At 42.9% G+C, this 14778-nt stretch overlaps 1 long non-coding RNA gene across 1 annotated transcript in view; it reads left to right on the plus strand.

Annotated features, from left to right (window-relative positions):
- Positions 1–6421: 6421 nt before the first annotated feature.
- The window catches only part of LOC143836763 (uncharacterized), a 177598-nt gene continuing 169241 nt past the window's right edge, over positions 6422–14778 (plus strand). Inside the window, exon 1 of the long non-coding RNA XR_013230716.1 lies at positions 6422–6684. This is a non-coding gene — a long non-coding RNA (uncharacterized LOC143836763). The remainder of the gene's footprint in view (positions 6685–14778) is intronic.

Consider the following 14778-nt stretch of genomic DNA (forward strand, 5'->3'; position numbering starts at 1 on the left):
AGCTTTCAACAATATGCATGAAGAAATGTTACAACACAAATGTATTGTTATCACATCTTCTGAATCCACCATAATATCTTGTAGTTGTTAGTGCTGGTTTACACCGTTTGAGTGAAAGAGGGAGGGAGAGGAATGGGAAGGCGACTGTAAACTGCTTTGAGCCTCCTTCGGGTAGGGAAAAGCGGCATATAAGAACCAACTCTTCTTCTTCTTCTTCTTCTTCTTCTTCTTCTTCAAAACAAGAGTCCTGCGAGACCTTAAAGACGAACGATTATATTGTGGCTGAAGTATTTGAAGACCACTTCTTCAGATGCATCAATTAGCCATCTAAGTGGGCGAGTATGGTTGGATCCAGAGAGAAAGAACAACAATAACGGGTACTTGTATTCAAGTGACAGCAAATGGGTGAGCAATGCAAGACAGCAGGAAGCATGTCTCAAGTTACACAGAACACAAATTTAGTTGACTACAAGATCCAATCGGCATGAGCGTGACTCATCTCCCCCTTTTATTGGCTACTGATGGTGAACGGGAAAAATGACATCCCAAAATGATTGCTATTTGAAAGAGTGTCACTTGGAGGAGGATAGGGAATGGTACTATTTAGCAGCAAAGTATAGGACTTGCATTAATGGGTTTAAACTATGTAGAATGGTACCAGTACCGGCTAGGTATCAGGAAAATATTTTTTCATAGAGTAGTTCAGTGGTGGAATATGCTGCCTAAGGAGGTGGTGATGTCCCCCTCTCTGGCAGTCTTTAAGCAGCAGCTTGACAGGTACTTTAAGATGATCCTGCACTGAGCAGGGGGTTGAACTAGATGGCCTATATGGCCCCTTCCAACTCTGTGATTCTATGATAAAGAATCACAGGTCTTCTACAGTGCCATCCTAAGTAGAATTATTGTTCTTAGCCATGACAACCGAAGAGAACCTTTATATCCAGATACAGTAAAGCTCTGAATGTCAGACTTGGGAGACAATACTAGGTTTCTACAATGTGCTTGTTGGCTTTACAGGACAACTATGTCAAAGAGGATGCTGGACTAGTGGTCTGATCCAGCAGAGCTGTTTGGATGAATTGCACTCTTCTAAGTCCATTGAAATCACCGGGCTTAGCCGTGTGTAACTCCACTTGGGATGGCCCTGCTAGTTAATTTGCTGAAGCATAAGCGTCTGTGGGTCAGAGCTCAGACTCATGAAAGCTTTCTGCCAGGCTAAATGCATTAATCATTAAAGTGTTTTGTCTGCAGCAGGCTAACATGGCTATCTCTAGGGGATTTGCCTTTAATGAAGGCAGCATTAATGGTGTAAATAAACACAGAGGCATGAATTATTTCTCCTTAATGAGAGAGCCATTCCCTGGCTTCATTAAGAACAAAAGTCCACCATGTCAAATTTTTAATGCATTTCAGTTTGAGGTTTTGCACTGAACGTCCGTTTGAAGCAGTGTTATGCTGTAAAGTCTATTACAGAATTCCCTAGGCTACGGAAGTGTCCATGGGTTTCTGGTACAGTTTAATGCCACCATTGTGTGTCGAATTGTTCTTGCTGTGCTCTTTGCAATGAAGAAACCAGTAACTTGAAACTTATTAGTGTCATTCGTGTGATCTATCCTTTAAAAACCAGAAATATGACTAAAGTTTCATAGGTTCTTGCTGGAATAAAATGGAAATATGCTGTTTTGAATGTAAAAGGGTTGTTACATTTTGTTGAGTAACCTGAGGTCATATGGTTCTCTCATACTTTCCGCCAATGGGCTTTGTCGATGAAATTGTGTCTCCGCTAAAATTTTAGTCTTGTTAAAAAATGTGTTTTCCTTGGTTGGAAACCATTACAGTGACTAGGGATCATGGTTCTATGCAAGGCTAAAGTACTTTAAGAGCATATTCTAAGCCTCTCCTATTTTATATCCTTTGCAGGGAGCGGGGAGTCATGATAACTAAACTGATTTCAAACAGCTTTGAATCTCAGACAGAGAGACTCAACCTGCTCATTTTGAAAGCTTGAAAAATGAAATCCCTGGAACCGCCTCTGTGCCTTCACCTCAGGGCCAGTTTGGCAATCTGTTTCATTCAGAAAAATCGCTAATATGGCTGATCTGTCTAGCATTTGTCTAGGATTTTTGGATGGGTGCCGTGGACATCCTAAGCCAGGGGTAGTCAAACGGTGGCTCTCCAGATGTCCATGGACTACAATTCCCATGAGCCCCTGCCAGCGAACGCTGGAAGGAGCTCATGGGAATTGTAGTCCATGGACATCTGGAAGGCCGCTGTTTGACTACCCCTGTCCTAAGCCTATAATGTTTAGCAGCATCCAGCCTGCTGGGTCTAAGCGAATTTCTGTCATTTCAGCTGCCTCCTCTGTTACAGGCAAAACTGATGTTGTAAAACTAATTATAATTAATACATTTAGCAAAACCGGTTCCCCCCATGACTTATTAGAAGTCCAGTTGAAGTTTTAAATGGTACTTTCAGCTGTAAAGAATTTTTACAACAGCTTCTAACCTATCAAAGGTTATTGCTTATCCAATGGTTCTTCCATGTATTATATAAATTACGATACCCTTTTAATAGTCTAAAATATGTAAACCTCCAAGAAAATATCCCATTATACTTGCTTGGTTTTGTAATAATGACCCCATCAGCAATCCTTAAATCCATGTATAATACTAGGGGATTAATAAAAGCCCTATCTTATTGATTAATCAATTTTATGTTGGCTTGAATTAATACATTTTTAAAACCGAGAGAGGAAAATAAAGGCAAGCCATCTTCATTAGATATTTTTAAATTATTTGGAGCGAGACTGGCAAAAGCTGGTGAGCCATATTTTTAAATTTGTCTTAAAGAAGAAAGTAACATGCATTATTCATATGCTTGTTAATGTGGTTTTGTACAGAAATAATTAGTGGTATCTTGCTAGTTTTATATAGAATGAAACTTTGTATGCACCCATTCTGTTATTTGCAGGATCTTCATGAAGTATATTGTCCCATGTCAATATTGGTTGCTGCATTGCTTTGTTTCTGAATACTTAATAACACAGGTAATTACATTCGCATATATGCCAATTCATTTATAAGCCGAGGCACTTAATTTTACCACAAAATCTGGGCAAACTTATTGACTCGCATATAAGCCGAAATGCTCCATCATCACAGGCTCTCCCATCCACCCCCCCCCCAACAAATACAGAAAAGTCAAGAGGATGAATAGCTGCTGGTTTTTTACCCCGCTTTTCCCTAACCAAAGGAGTCTCAAAGCGGCTTACAATTGTCTTCCTTTCCTCTCTTGACCCAGAGAGAGCTCTGACAGAACAACTCTGGCAGGAGAATCAAACAGTGCCCCCCAGGCCAGCAAACCAGAGCAGAACAACATTACCCAAAACTGGCAACCTACTAGAACAAGTACAACAGCTACCAAACTGGGAGAATGGACAACTCTAACTACAACTGCAGTGCCCCCCCCCCAGAAAAAAACACTGAAATAAAGAACTGTAAAACTGAACACTGAAAGAAAGAAGTGTAAAGATCAACGTTTAAAAGAAACACAACCCCAAGAGGCAAAGGCAAACAATGCTGCCCCACAGATAAAAGAAGAAAGAAACACTAGGAGAAAGAAACAGCAGATCCCACTGGGGTTTCTTGAAGCCCGAAGAATGTTTCAGGACTTTCTCGAAGTCTTACAAGATGAACTTTTGTTGCAAAAGCAGAATTACTGTAAGTTATGATGGGCAGAATTCTTCTTGTCATGAACAAAGCAAAGTAAACTGAATGCTTTTAATCTTATCACGCGGGTACAAGCAGGCGTCTAGCGAATGTGACAGGCACTTAGACCTTTTGTGAGACTTCTGTGTTGTCTCCTCAAAGGCTGTCTCTGATTTTGGTCTTTCAGCCAATGAGGTAGTGACACTGATTGTGCATCTGTCTCGTGACTGAGTTCCGGTTCTGGGCCAGGAAAAGGTGAGGACCATGGATCCAAAACATTTCTTCGTATATGTTCTTTGTTCTAAATCTGGAAGACCTTTAATCCAGTCTATGATCTCTGTATGTGTATGAGCTTCCCAAGGCCTTACAATTTCCCAGTTATCCATTAAAGATGCCAGTCTAGCACACGCAGTTGCATCTCTAGTGGATAACTGGGGGCCATTCCGCACAGAAAAAAAGCAGTATTGGCCAGCGTAATGGCGTAACGCTAAAAAAACCCCACACCTCCCAGAATTCCTCACCTGCTGGCTCCTCTGCTACCGTCTAGTGCATCCTGCCATTTCACACGCTTACTTGAAATGACAGAAGAGGGGGATTTGCTATACATGCTCCTCTCTTCCCATTGGCAATCGAGACAGGCAGCCAATCACCTTTCTCCCTCTTTTAAAGGGACTGCGAGCTAATTTTAATGACTTCTGCGTTTAAACACATAGGCTCCTTTTACTGCAAGCTCTCTTGCAATCCTGAGCCTTGAATCTTTTAAAAAAATAGGGGGGGATTTTTTCGTGGGGAAGAGGCATGCTTTATGGGCAAACTGGTGGGGGAAAGTTTATTTTGTGCTCTGCCTAGGCGATTGTGTGTTTGTTCGTTGCTCCAAGCAGTATTTTAAAAAAGAAAGCCTCATTCCAGAGCAAGAGAGAGGGAGGCGGGCTCGAGGGCAGGCACTGGAGCTGGAAGTCTTGCTACTGCAGCCACTTTGGTAACGCATGTGTCTTGTGCGAGTGTCTTGCTGGCTGCTCTCATCCTGCTAGTGCTACATGGCAGGGGTAATACAGTTTTGTGGATTCCCCTGCAAGCATTTTAAAATGGAGGATGTAGCTGCCAATTTGCAGATGTAACGCTGTATGTTCACGACGTTGTGCAAAATGCCAAAAACATGACGTTTGCAAAGGGTAAGACTCCCACTACTTTAATCGGGTGCAGAATGGCCCTGGATAAGGCCTAGACAACTTCTACGTATATCCGCTTGTTAAATGAACAATGGATTCATCACAGGTTATAGAGAATTGTTTGACTTGTCAGAAAGTTAGAGACAATGCTGAAGTTGCAGTACTTAGAGGTCAAAGGGAACATCCAGTTCTCCATGTCTTCAACAAGTAGTACCATAAAAACAATGAATTATCTCTGGAAACGAGTGTACTCATGATACTTTTTGTTGTGTGTGTCTGTATCTTAAATCAAGTGTTGAAATTACTGAAGAGTTATGCATCTGTTTACACTGGCCTGGCTTGATAGCAAATACTGATTCCTTATTCCATGATGAACACGTTTATGTTTAATTAAGTTGCAGTGCTTTCCATTAAGTGGGTGTCAGAGAGACCTCCTCGATGACTTTATCAAATCTCAAAGTTTCCTTCGATAGTCTCAGTAAGGTGTCTATACAGAGGCATTGGTTTTACATGCAAATGTATGTAGATTTAATCAACTTTAAAACCAAGTATCTAAGGATTTTTGTCAGGCTGTCAAAAATCCTAGTGGTTCATTCATTAAATTACTGAATCCATAAAAGTATAGAGGTACTATATCAAAGTTGCAAACAGACAAATCTGCACGTGTCATCTTCTAGGTTAATTATTGGTCCTTGCTGGTTGATATTACAGAAAAAAGTTCTAGAGCTGATCCAGGCTGTATAAACACAAAAACAAGTAGACGTTTCCTGAAGCTTTAAAATCCTTGTTCTTGTTTTTAGTTAGCATAAAAAACAGAAGTTTTGGTTCGTTGTTGACTCAGCAGATAGGAGTTGGGCTTTTCTCATGCTTAGGGGTAATAAAGTGATAAATCACTTAAAATAAAGTCTATAATCCCTAAGAAAACCTGCAAACACCCTTTTAACGCTTTGATTAAAATGATCAAGATTTTTCAGTTTGTAGAAGATACATAAATATATAGTGTTTGGACGTGAAGCTAATTAGTTCACCAAGCATGTGAACCCTATAATGTAGGACAGTTATTATCAGAAGAAGATGACTTTGAAACCCTACAAATACGGGGAGCTAAACTGATCAGGAAACCCAGACGCCTTGCAAAACAAGTAGAGTTCTGAACCAAGAACTTCCAAGTTCATAGTCTTAGTTATTAAACCACACCAAATCTCATACATTTCCCTGTGCCATTTTTTTCAGGGCGTGGGGTCCAGAGGCCTTTAAGCCACTACCCTCAGCAGTTCCCTTATCCAGCACTGTCTTTTCTGCCCGTTGGGTTTGCAGAGTCTCAGAACCTGAGCAGGAGCTGCTTCATAGCATCTGGTTCCTCCTCCACACTGAGTCTTTCTTGTACCACCTGGGGAGAGAATCTAGCCACCTCCTCGCTGGCCTGCTTTGAAGCATGATGCACTTGCTCAATCAATCCCCCTGAAGTTTCTCAAGACCCAGAGGCCCTCAGGGGAACCTTGGGTGGCACCTGTAGTCTCTTTTCCCTCTCTCATTGCCTTGACTGGGCTAAACAGCTGGCTAGCAGCTGTTGGCAATGATTGAAGTAGAGCTTTAAAAGTCCCCACCTGCTAGGCTTGCCAGACCTCAGTTGGCTGTTGAGGAGAAAATGGAGGTGAAATTGGGGCAGGAGACCTCACCCTCTGCACTGATGTTACTGCCCATGCACCTGGAAGTGAAGTCAGGAACACTCTGGCATTTGAGAAAGAGCTCTATGGCTTAACTGGTACATGCAGGAGTTGAAGTCAGTGCTTCATCTATCCTCCCTGGTGAGTCTGCACCCCACCCCCTGCCATTTGCTGGGGTGAGTGTATGTTGGCAACCCTATTACTGTTGTTGCAATATTCTTGTTGTCATTGCTTTGGCTGGCTAAGCTGGGGTCTTAATGGATCCAGACAGTTGTTGCTGTGGCAGAATTTCTCCTTGTTACCACTCTTCTGGTGGGCTTCCCTGTTCTTGGCATTGTGGGTCTCCCAGTAAACATCCTTAAACTGTGTATTGAGGGTGGGTCTACGTGGGAGGACAGATCTCTATATGGTGGAAGCTGGGGGGGGGGGAATAAGCTTGGTCTTGCCCTTGTTTTTGTCTTGTGGAAATGGCATATAATTTTCACTGGTATCCCTCTCATATTGTGGCATTGCCCAGGCCCCACTGGTCTCTGGAGGTAGGATTTCAGAGGGATTGGTGGTAAGGTTCCCAGGTCCCCCCTGGCAACTACTTCGGGGGGGGGGGAGGTACAGTTGTCAGCTCCCGGTTGGGAAACTCCAGATGTGGGGGTTGGAGCCTGGTGAAGATAGAGACCTCATGGAGTACAATGCTATAAGACCCACCCTCAAAAACATCCAGTTTCTGTCATTCAGTTCTGTAATAGATGAGGATACATATTAAGGTCCACTGGGCTTTCTTAAAGAGAAGGTAGTCTTCCATTCCTTTGTGCCACAGCTTCCATCCTCTAAGACAGGGGTAGTCAACCTGTGGTCCTCCAAAGGTTCATGTACTACAATTTGCTGACAGGGGCTCATGGGAATTGTAGTCCATGAACATCTGGAGGACCACAGGTTGACTACCCCTGCTCTAAGACACAATTTATGGGATACACAAGCAGTGTGAAAGCTTTTTCTGGCTTTGTCTTTCTCATATCACTCTAGTAACATGTTTCAAGTAATATAGAGAGGTCGGAATGATGTGGTTATCAGAGACTTGTATCCCTCAGGTTTTTATGTGAATCATGCATTAGAGGAGTCTGATCTTTGTCTATCATGTATCTTTAAAACTTATGTCATAAACTATTTAGTTTAAGCTAAACTGACTAGTCTAGCTAAAATTCTTCAAGAAGATTCTGTCCTTGAAACCTCATCTGTCATGTAGAAAATGAAGAACAATTTGCAGAATTCCACGGAAAGCCAAATTATATGAGATAAAGGATGAGCAGCTGACAATACAATTTTCTATGTCAAATATATATATATAGCCTCTTGCATGCTTATCTGCTTCCCTACTAATTATAACCCTTTCCCTACCTCAAATAAATACTAAGAAGAATAGGACAAAATCAAGGCAGCTCTAGAAGTTTCAGTATGGATTTAACATTTTTTTTCTACTATCTGGAATGATTGGGTGTAATGGGAGTCTTTTGGTCAAAGAATTTGTGTGCGATCTTTGACAGATTGTTGAAGCAAGGAGTTGATGCGATGATTCACAGGGCCACAATGTCATTTAGAATTAATTTACTCAGAACATTTCAAATTTGACATGGGAGGGCGGTATAAAAATCTAAGAAATAAAACAAATACATAAAGTTTGGTGGGATTGGCTTTAGTGTTAGATAAGTATCAAAAATCCATGGCGTTCTGTTTCTAGTACATTAAACAACGATTGCTTTATCGCAGGTTCTTTCCCTATCTTGTTCCCTATGGCTGAGACCTCGAGATAACAACTAGCATACATTGGCCTCCCTTCTCTAAAAAATCAGTTCATTAGATAAACCCTCTAGAAATCTCAGTACAGTTCAACTTAGCTAATTATAACTGCTGTGTAGGGTTTTGAAACTTAAGTTTAGATTTTAATTTAACTTTGATTTGTATTTATATCTTATGTCTGATGTTGTTTAAATATTTTATTGAATTCTGACGTAATTCACCCTGAGTTGCTAAGGAATGGGTAGAATATGAATGGCTTTCCTGCCCATACAAAAACATGTTAATGACAAGGAATACTGTAGATATGGGACACGAACCATTGGAGATCTAACACTTCAGAAAATAACAATTCTAACTCGGAATGGACAAGCAGCAGTAAAATGGGTCCAGGATCATGTGGCTCTTCCTAGAACACAAAAATGTGGGGCATCAAATTTGTTGCTTCAGCAATGTTTAGAAAGGCATTCAGGCTCTTCAGAGGAGTCATAGAACGCTAGCTGCTGGGTCATATGGCTTTCCAGAGTGGCCAATTCTTTTGGCCGCCTTTCAGACGGATCTGCTGCTAGCATGCATGTGTAACCTATTCAGTTTAAATAACAATATCTAAAATATATTTTTATTGAAGAAGGGAGAGAGTTCACATCTATGACAGTGTGATCTCACCATGTGACACTTGTATTTATGGAAGTAGCTCTAACCCAACTTCAACAGATATCATCTTTGGAACATTATTCAACCAATCTAACAGCAACCAAGAGTTAACCATTGAGGCCTGTTATATTGGGGCAGACCAGGGCCTCAGTCTATTTGACTTCTGTCTAGGCAGTCCCTTGAAGAAGCATCAACTTGCAGCTGTGCTATGTTGGAAGATCTGTTCTTCACAGAAGTCTCAGGCATCTTTGCCTTCCCCAGATGGAAGGCATCAGGGGACAATTGGCAGCAGAATTACATAAATTTTAAAAGATATAGTTTTTATACAAAGGAGTGCTTCTGAGGGGAGAGGGCTTCTCCCTGCAGTTCCAGGCCTCCAGTCCTTCTGGGGAAATTGTGCCTTTTCTTCCTTATAAAAAATACCCCAATTCTTTGTCTCCCACTAGTGCAGTTGTCCCCAACCTTTATATCTCTGGGGAGCGGTCAACGCTTGACAATTTTACTGAGGCCCGGGGGGGGGTAGTCTTTTGCCAAGGGACGTCGCCGGCTGAGCCCCTGTTCCACTTGCTTTCCCGCTGGCGCCCCTGACTTCCGCCCGCTGGGGGGCGCTGCCAGCAGCAGCTGCACAGTGACACTCCGAGGGGAAGCCCCAGCCATGGTGGCTGCTGGAGAGCACCAAAGGTGAGCTGGCGGCAGAGTGGCAGGACAGCCCCCGAGGCAGCAGCTGGGGAGGAGGACGAGGAGGAGCCACGGACCGGGACCGACTGATCCATGGACCGGGACCAGTCTCTGGACCGGGGGCTGGGGACCACTGCTCTAGTGGACTCAGCATGACGCATGCATGGAGAAAAAGGATGCTGTATCTCCTGCCTCTCTTTGCACATGTGCTGAGTCTTAGCAGCAGTGAAGGCAGACCAATGGAGGGGGTTTCTCTGTGTTTCTGACCCCTGTTTTGTTTGTCACTGTGATATATCACCTATTGCTCCCTGTTGTCAGATCTCTTGCATAGCTGCCCTTGGTCATTCTGGTGAGATCATGATAGCTAAAATGGTCAAATTGCTGTTTTTGATTAGTGCTCTAGTACTTGGGCTTCCCTTTTAGAACCAGTGTCTTATTTTAATGTTTTGCTCAGTTTAATGTTTGGAGGACAGGTGTCATCAAGTCACAGCTGACATATGGGACCTCATAGGGTTTTCAAAGCAAGAGACATTCAGAGGTGGTTAGCCATTGTGTGCCTCTGCATCATTCTTTGGAGGTCTCCCATCAAAATACTGGCCAAGACCAACCTTGCTTCATTCTTGAGATCTGACAAGATCAGGCTGGCCGGGGCTATCCAGGTCAAGGCAATGAGTGGACAGAATTGGATAGCACTTAATAGAAATGGTTGTCTTCTTTTCTGCTTGACCAGTCGCAGTTTGAGCTTCAGTTCTTAGAATGTATTTTTAATAGTGAACTGGTAATAGGGGTAGTGTATGCTTCTGGTTTTGTTACCTGCAGCAGCTTTATGACAACTATATGCATTATGTACTTTATTACTTATCTGCCTAATTTCTAGAAACCAGGAACCAGTTCTGTCATCAGCTCTGGTCCATTCCCTAACGGATAACATATGAAGAATCTCTGTAGTTTCTCATGGTGAAAGAGGTCAGTTCTACAGCTGCTCAAGATACTACAGATCTCTAAGTCCCTACTTCCTATGCTTCAGGCTCTAGTATATACTGGCCTACTCTTTGATAAGGACATCCAAGGATAGGGTTGCCAGCTTTGAGTTGGGAAATACCTAGAGACTTCAGAGCTGGGAGAGGGCAGGGGTGGGAAGGGACCTCAGTGGAGTATAATGCTATAGGGTCCACCCCCCAAAGCAGCCATTTTCTCCAGGGCAGTGATTCTCAACCTAGGGGTAGCGACCCCTTTTGGGGTCGCCTGGCCCCTTATTTGGGTCCCTAGGTTGGTTGCTGCAGTGGCGGCCGGGTGCAGCAGCGGCGGCAGCGGCAACAGGCAGTGATGGGGCAGCGGCAGACGGCTGGTGGCAGCCGAGCCATTTCAATGGCCGCCTCCATGCTGCCCAATCATTGTGTGCATGTGCACACACACATACACACGATGACAACCCTGCCGCCGCAGTTGGGGTCACGGCATTGGAGCGGTTGAGAACTGCTGCTCCAGGGGGACTCATCTCTTCAGTCTGGCGATGAGTTAAAACTCCAGGGGATCCTCGGGTCCCACCTGGAGACTGGCATCCCTATCCAAGGAAAATCCTTCACCTAAATTTTTATCTTCTGTGACTCTAGTTCTTGACATAACTAAGTGGGGAAAGAGGGGTGGGTGGAAACTCAAGCAGTTTTTGCTGTTTCAGTTGATTTTGCCTCCATTTTTCTTGTCCACAGTAAAAAAGATATTGTGATGGTAAGTGAACATATGACATGACAGATCTATGGAGGATTGCAAATAAATAATGGGAGACAAAATCAAGCTGGAGTTACATTTTAATCATTTAATGAAAAAATATGAATGTTAAATGTAAAGAGTTTTTCCAGATTCAATATTCTTCATTGCTCCATTACAACTAATAGGTTAGCGTTCATTCCAGTAAATGACAGAAGAGAGAGAAAGAGGAACCAGTTCCTTCTGGATTTAATAAGCATAAATCGCTTTGTTCATCAATTTGAGTTGGCTTTTCCGTAACAAAGAAAGAAAATGTGGAAGGGACATTAATCCAGTAATGCATAAATGATCCATTTTAAACCTTTTTAAAAATTGAATTTTAAAAACCAAATGAAGGACTATTCTAATACAAATTAAGCTATTTGTAATACGAGGAAAAGCACCATAAAGGCCAAATTGTCAAGGTTGAGACTAACCGTGGGACAATCTGAACTTTTTTCTAAGTAAAAAGCTATATGAAATAGATCTCTGCCAACTTTTTCTCTGACAGGGTGAAGCTTATCAGAGCCTTCCACCTAAGAGTTGAATTACAAACAAGTAACACAGATTGTTTCAGAGGTGCAAAACCAGTGATGATGGGGAGGAAGACTTGCAGGAGAAGAGAGGAAGAAGGTGTGCACAAGCCAAACACCAACTCCTGTTCCCTTATCATGCTTGGGAACGTCAAAGCCAATTCAAGATATTGGGTCACACCAAGCAATGGAAACCTGTCCAACAGCCTGTGCAGAAATAATGGGTGGGGGTGTTACTCTGGCTTCAGAAGCTAGATAGGTAGTGCCTGGTAGCAGAGTCTTCTCAGTGGTGGCACTCCATTGAGCTTTATTGGTTAACACAGATCTTTTGAATTGAGCTTGGAAACATACTGGAAACTGGTGAAGCTCTATCAACTAAAATAATGCTTATGTGTCAATGAGATATGGTTACATGTTGCATTCAGTCAAAGAGTAATGCTTGGAAGTTTCATGGCTCCATTTAATTATATCGCCTTGGTCTCCCTTCCTCCCCCCCCCCCTCGTGATTGTTTTTGGCCTGTTTCTGTTTCTTTAGCTTGCTCAGTCCTCAGGCATTCCCAAGTCCAAGCACATTTGTTTAGTTTATTCCCCGTTATTTGTGGCAAGCAAGTATATTATATCAAAATGACTGTTGGCTTGTCTCCGGAGTCTAACTTGCTGGCATAGTTGATTTTGTTTGTGGAAGCGATTTCTAGTTTGTTCCCTATGGTCAAATCTTTGTAGAAAATTTAATGAGTTCCCCCCCTTATCTTTAGGAAATACATTTTTGTGTGTGCGTGTTGTTTTAAGTTGCATTCCTTTTAAGGCGATTGCATTTTCCATGACAAATGTCAGCCGAACTTTGAAAATGGATGCTTAAAACTGGGGGTGGGGATGGAATTAATGCACAACGCCATTTGTTTCTTCTCTAGCTTCAGACGCTGGAGTACTAGATGGCTTCCGAATGAGGATAAACCGACAGATCAATAGCAAATGAACTGTGTAAATATTGACAAAGAGGGTTTTTTCCCCCCCCTTCAAGTTGATGGGTGAAGATGTAAGAAAGATTTGGAGAGAAAGGAGAGCAGCTAAAATAAATGCAAGCAAATCTAAAGACTCTGCGGAATAGAATTTCAACAGCTGCACTTAAGCAAATGTTACAGCAATTTTGTGTGGCAACTTGGTCCTGTGGTTTACTAGCAATTTATTCAATGAACCAGAGAAGCTGTGAATTTCTCAGTGTTTGGCCCTCGAACTTACCTTGTTCAAAGCTCTTATGCAGGCTGTGAGCTGATCCTGGATTTGTTTGGATTGCACTGAGCAACTTAAACAGCTGCGAGGTATTTTGGGGGCTGCCTGTTGGTCAGAAGGTGACTTATGGTTGATAGGGAGATCCATCCCCCCCCCTCAGCAAAACAGCAGCACAATGAAATTGTAAAAATGAAAGGGAAGAGATCCTATTTCTCTTCCCACCCATTCAAGCTGGGAAGGGACAGAAACAAAGCTTTGAATGTTTGTTACAAAAGGGAGGTGGGGGAAATTGCAAAAGAAAGAGGAGAAACGGTTAATTTATTTCCTTTTGTCTTCCACTCAGGCCAACAAGATGGGGTAGGAAAAACAGAAGGGCGATCGCCCTTGTTTTTACTGCACCTTTAGACTTTTTGATTTGGGCTGCATTTGGGAGGAAGGAGATTGTATGTTTGAATACTCCCCAGCGACATAATTCCCTTTGCACAAATAAGCTAGCTTGTCAAGGATAAGAGTTCAGCTGTGCCTTCCCCAGCATGCTGTTTTTCTGTGTTTAGGGAGTATTTTAGTCTGGAAATAGGGAAACAGTCAAACATTGAGCTCCTCTACTTACAGCCGGAACTGATACAGGCCAGGATGGAATTACCAGCTCCAAGTTGGGATATACCTGGAGATGGGAGAAGGGAGGGGTTTGGAGAGGGCAGAGACTTCAATGAGAAAAATACCATAAAGTCTACCTTTCTTCCTGGGTGAACTGATCTCTGTTGCAGGGTATCTCAAGCCACAGCTTGGAGGTTGGCGACTCTAGATCAAGAAAGATGCTACCACTTCTTTCTCTCAAGAACCAGCATGGTGTAGTGGTTAAGAGCAGCAGCCTATAATCTTGGGAACCAGGTTTGATTCCCCACTCCTCCCCCATATGCAGCCACGTGGGTGACCTTGGGCCAGTCATGGTTCCCACAGAGATCTCTCAGTCCCACCTGCCCCACAGGGTGTCTGTTGTGGGGGAAGGAAGGATAGGTGATTATAAGCCATGGGTAGGAAAAGCAGGGTACAAAAACCAGTTTATGAAGTGGAAGAACTTTTGTGTGTTGTGGCAACTGAGCATTAAATGTCAGACCCAAAGAGATACTGGAAGATTCATGATCTGGAAAGCACTCAATGTGTCTGTGATAAATAACTGTAGAACAGGGGTAGTCAATCTGTTGACCTACAGATGTCCATGGACTACAATTCCCATGAGCCCCTGCCAGCAAACGCTACAGCCCCTGCTGTAGAAGATCCTGGCTCAGACTGGGACTGGGTTCTCCCACAGTGGCTCCCCACACTGAAACTGCCTAACTGAAATTGCCTTCCCCAAACTGAAATTGCACTGGAGAATAACTGAGGAGAAACAACATGGAGAAGAAGCTCGCAGCAACATCTACCCAAATGTCCTGATCGCAAGGAGAAAAGGTCACGTGATAGTGAAGGCACAAAATTCTCCTCAAACACTGGTGTCAGAAATCCCTTGTCATCACTCAGTAAACATAAGAGTTGGTTCTTGTATGCCTCTTTTCTCTACCCGAAGGTGTCTCAAATCGGCTTACATTCACCTTCCATTCCCCCT

This window comes from Paroedura picta, chromosome 4 (genome assembly GCF_049243985.1).
Source record: "Paroedura picta isolate Pp20150507F chromosome 4, Ppicta_v3.0, whole genome shotgun sequence".
NCBI lineage: Eukaryota > Metazoa > Chordata > Lepidosauria > Squamata > Gekkonidae > Paroedura > Paroedura picta.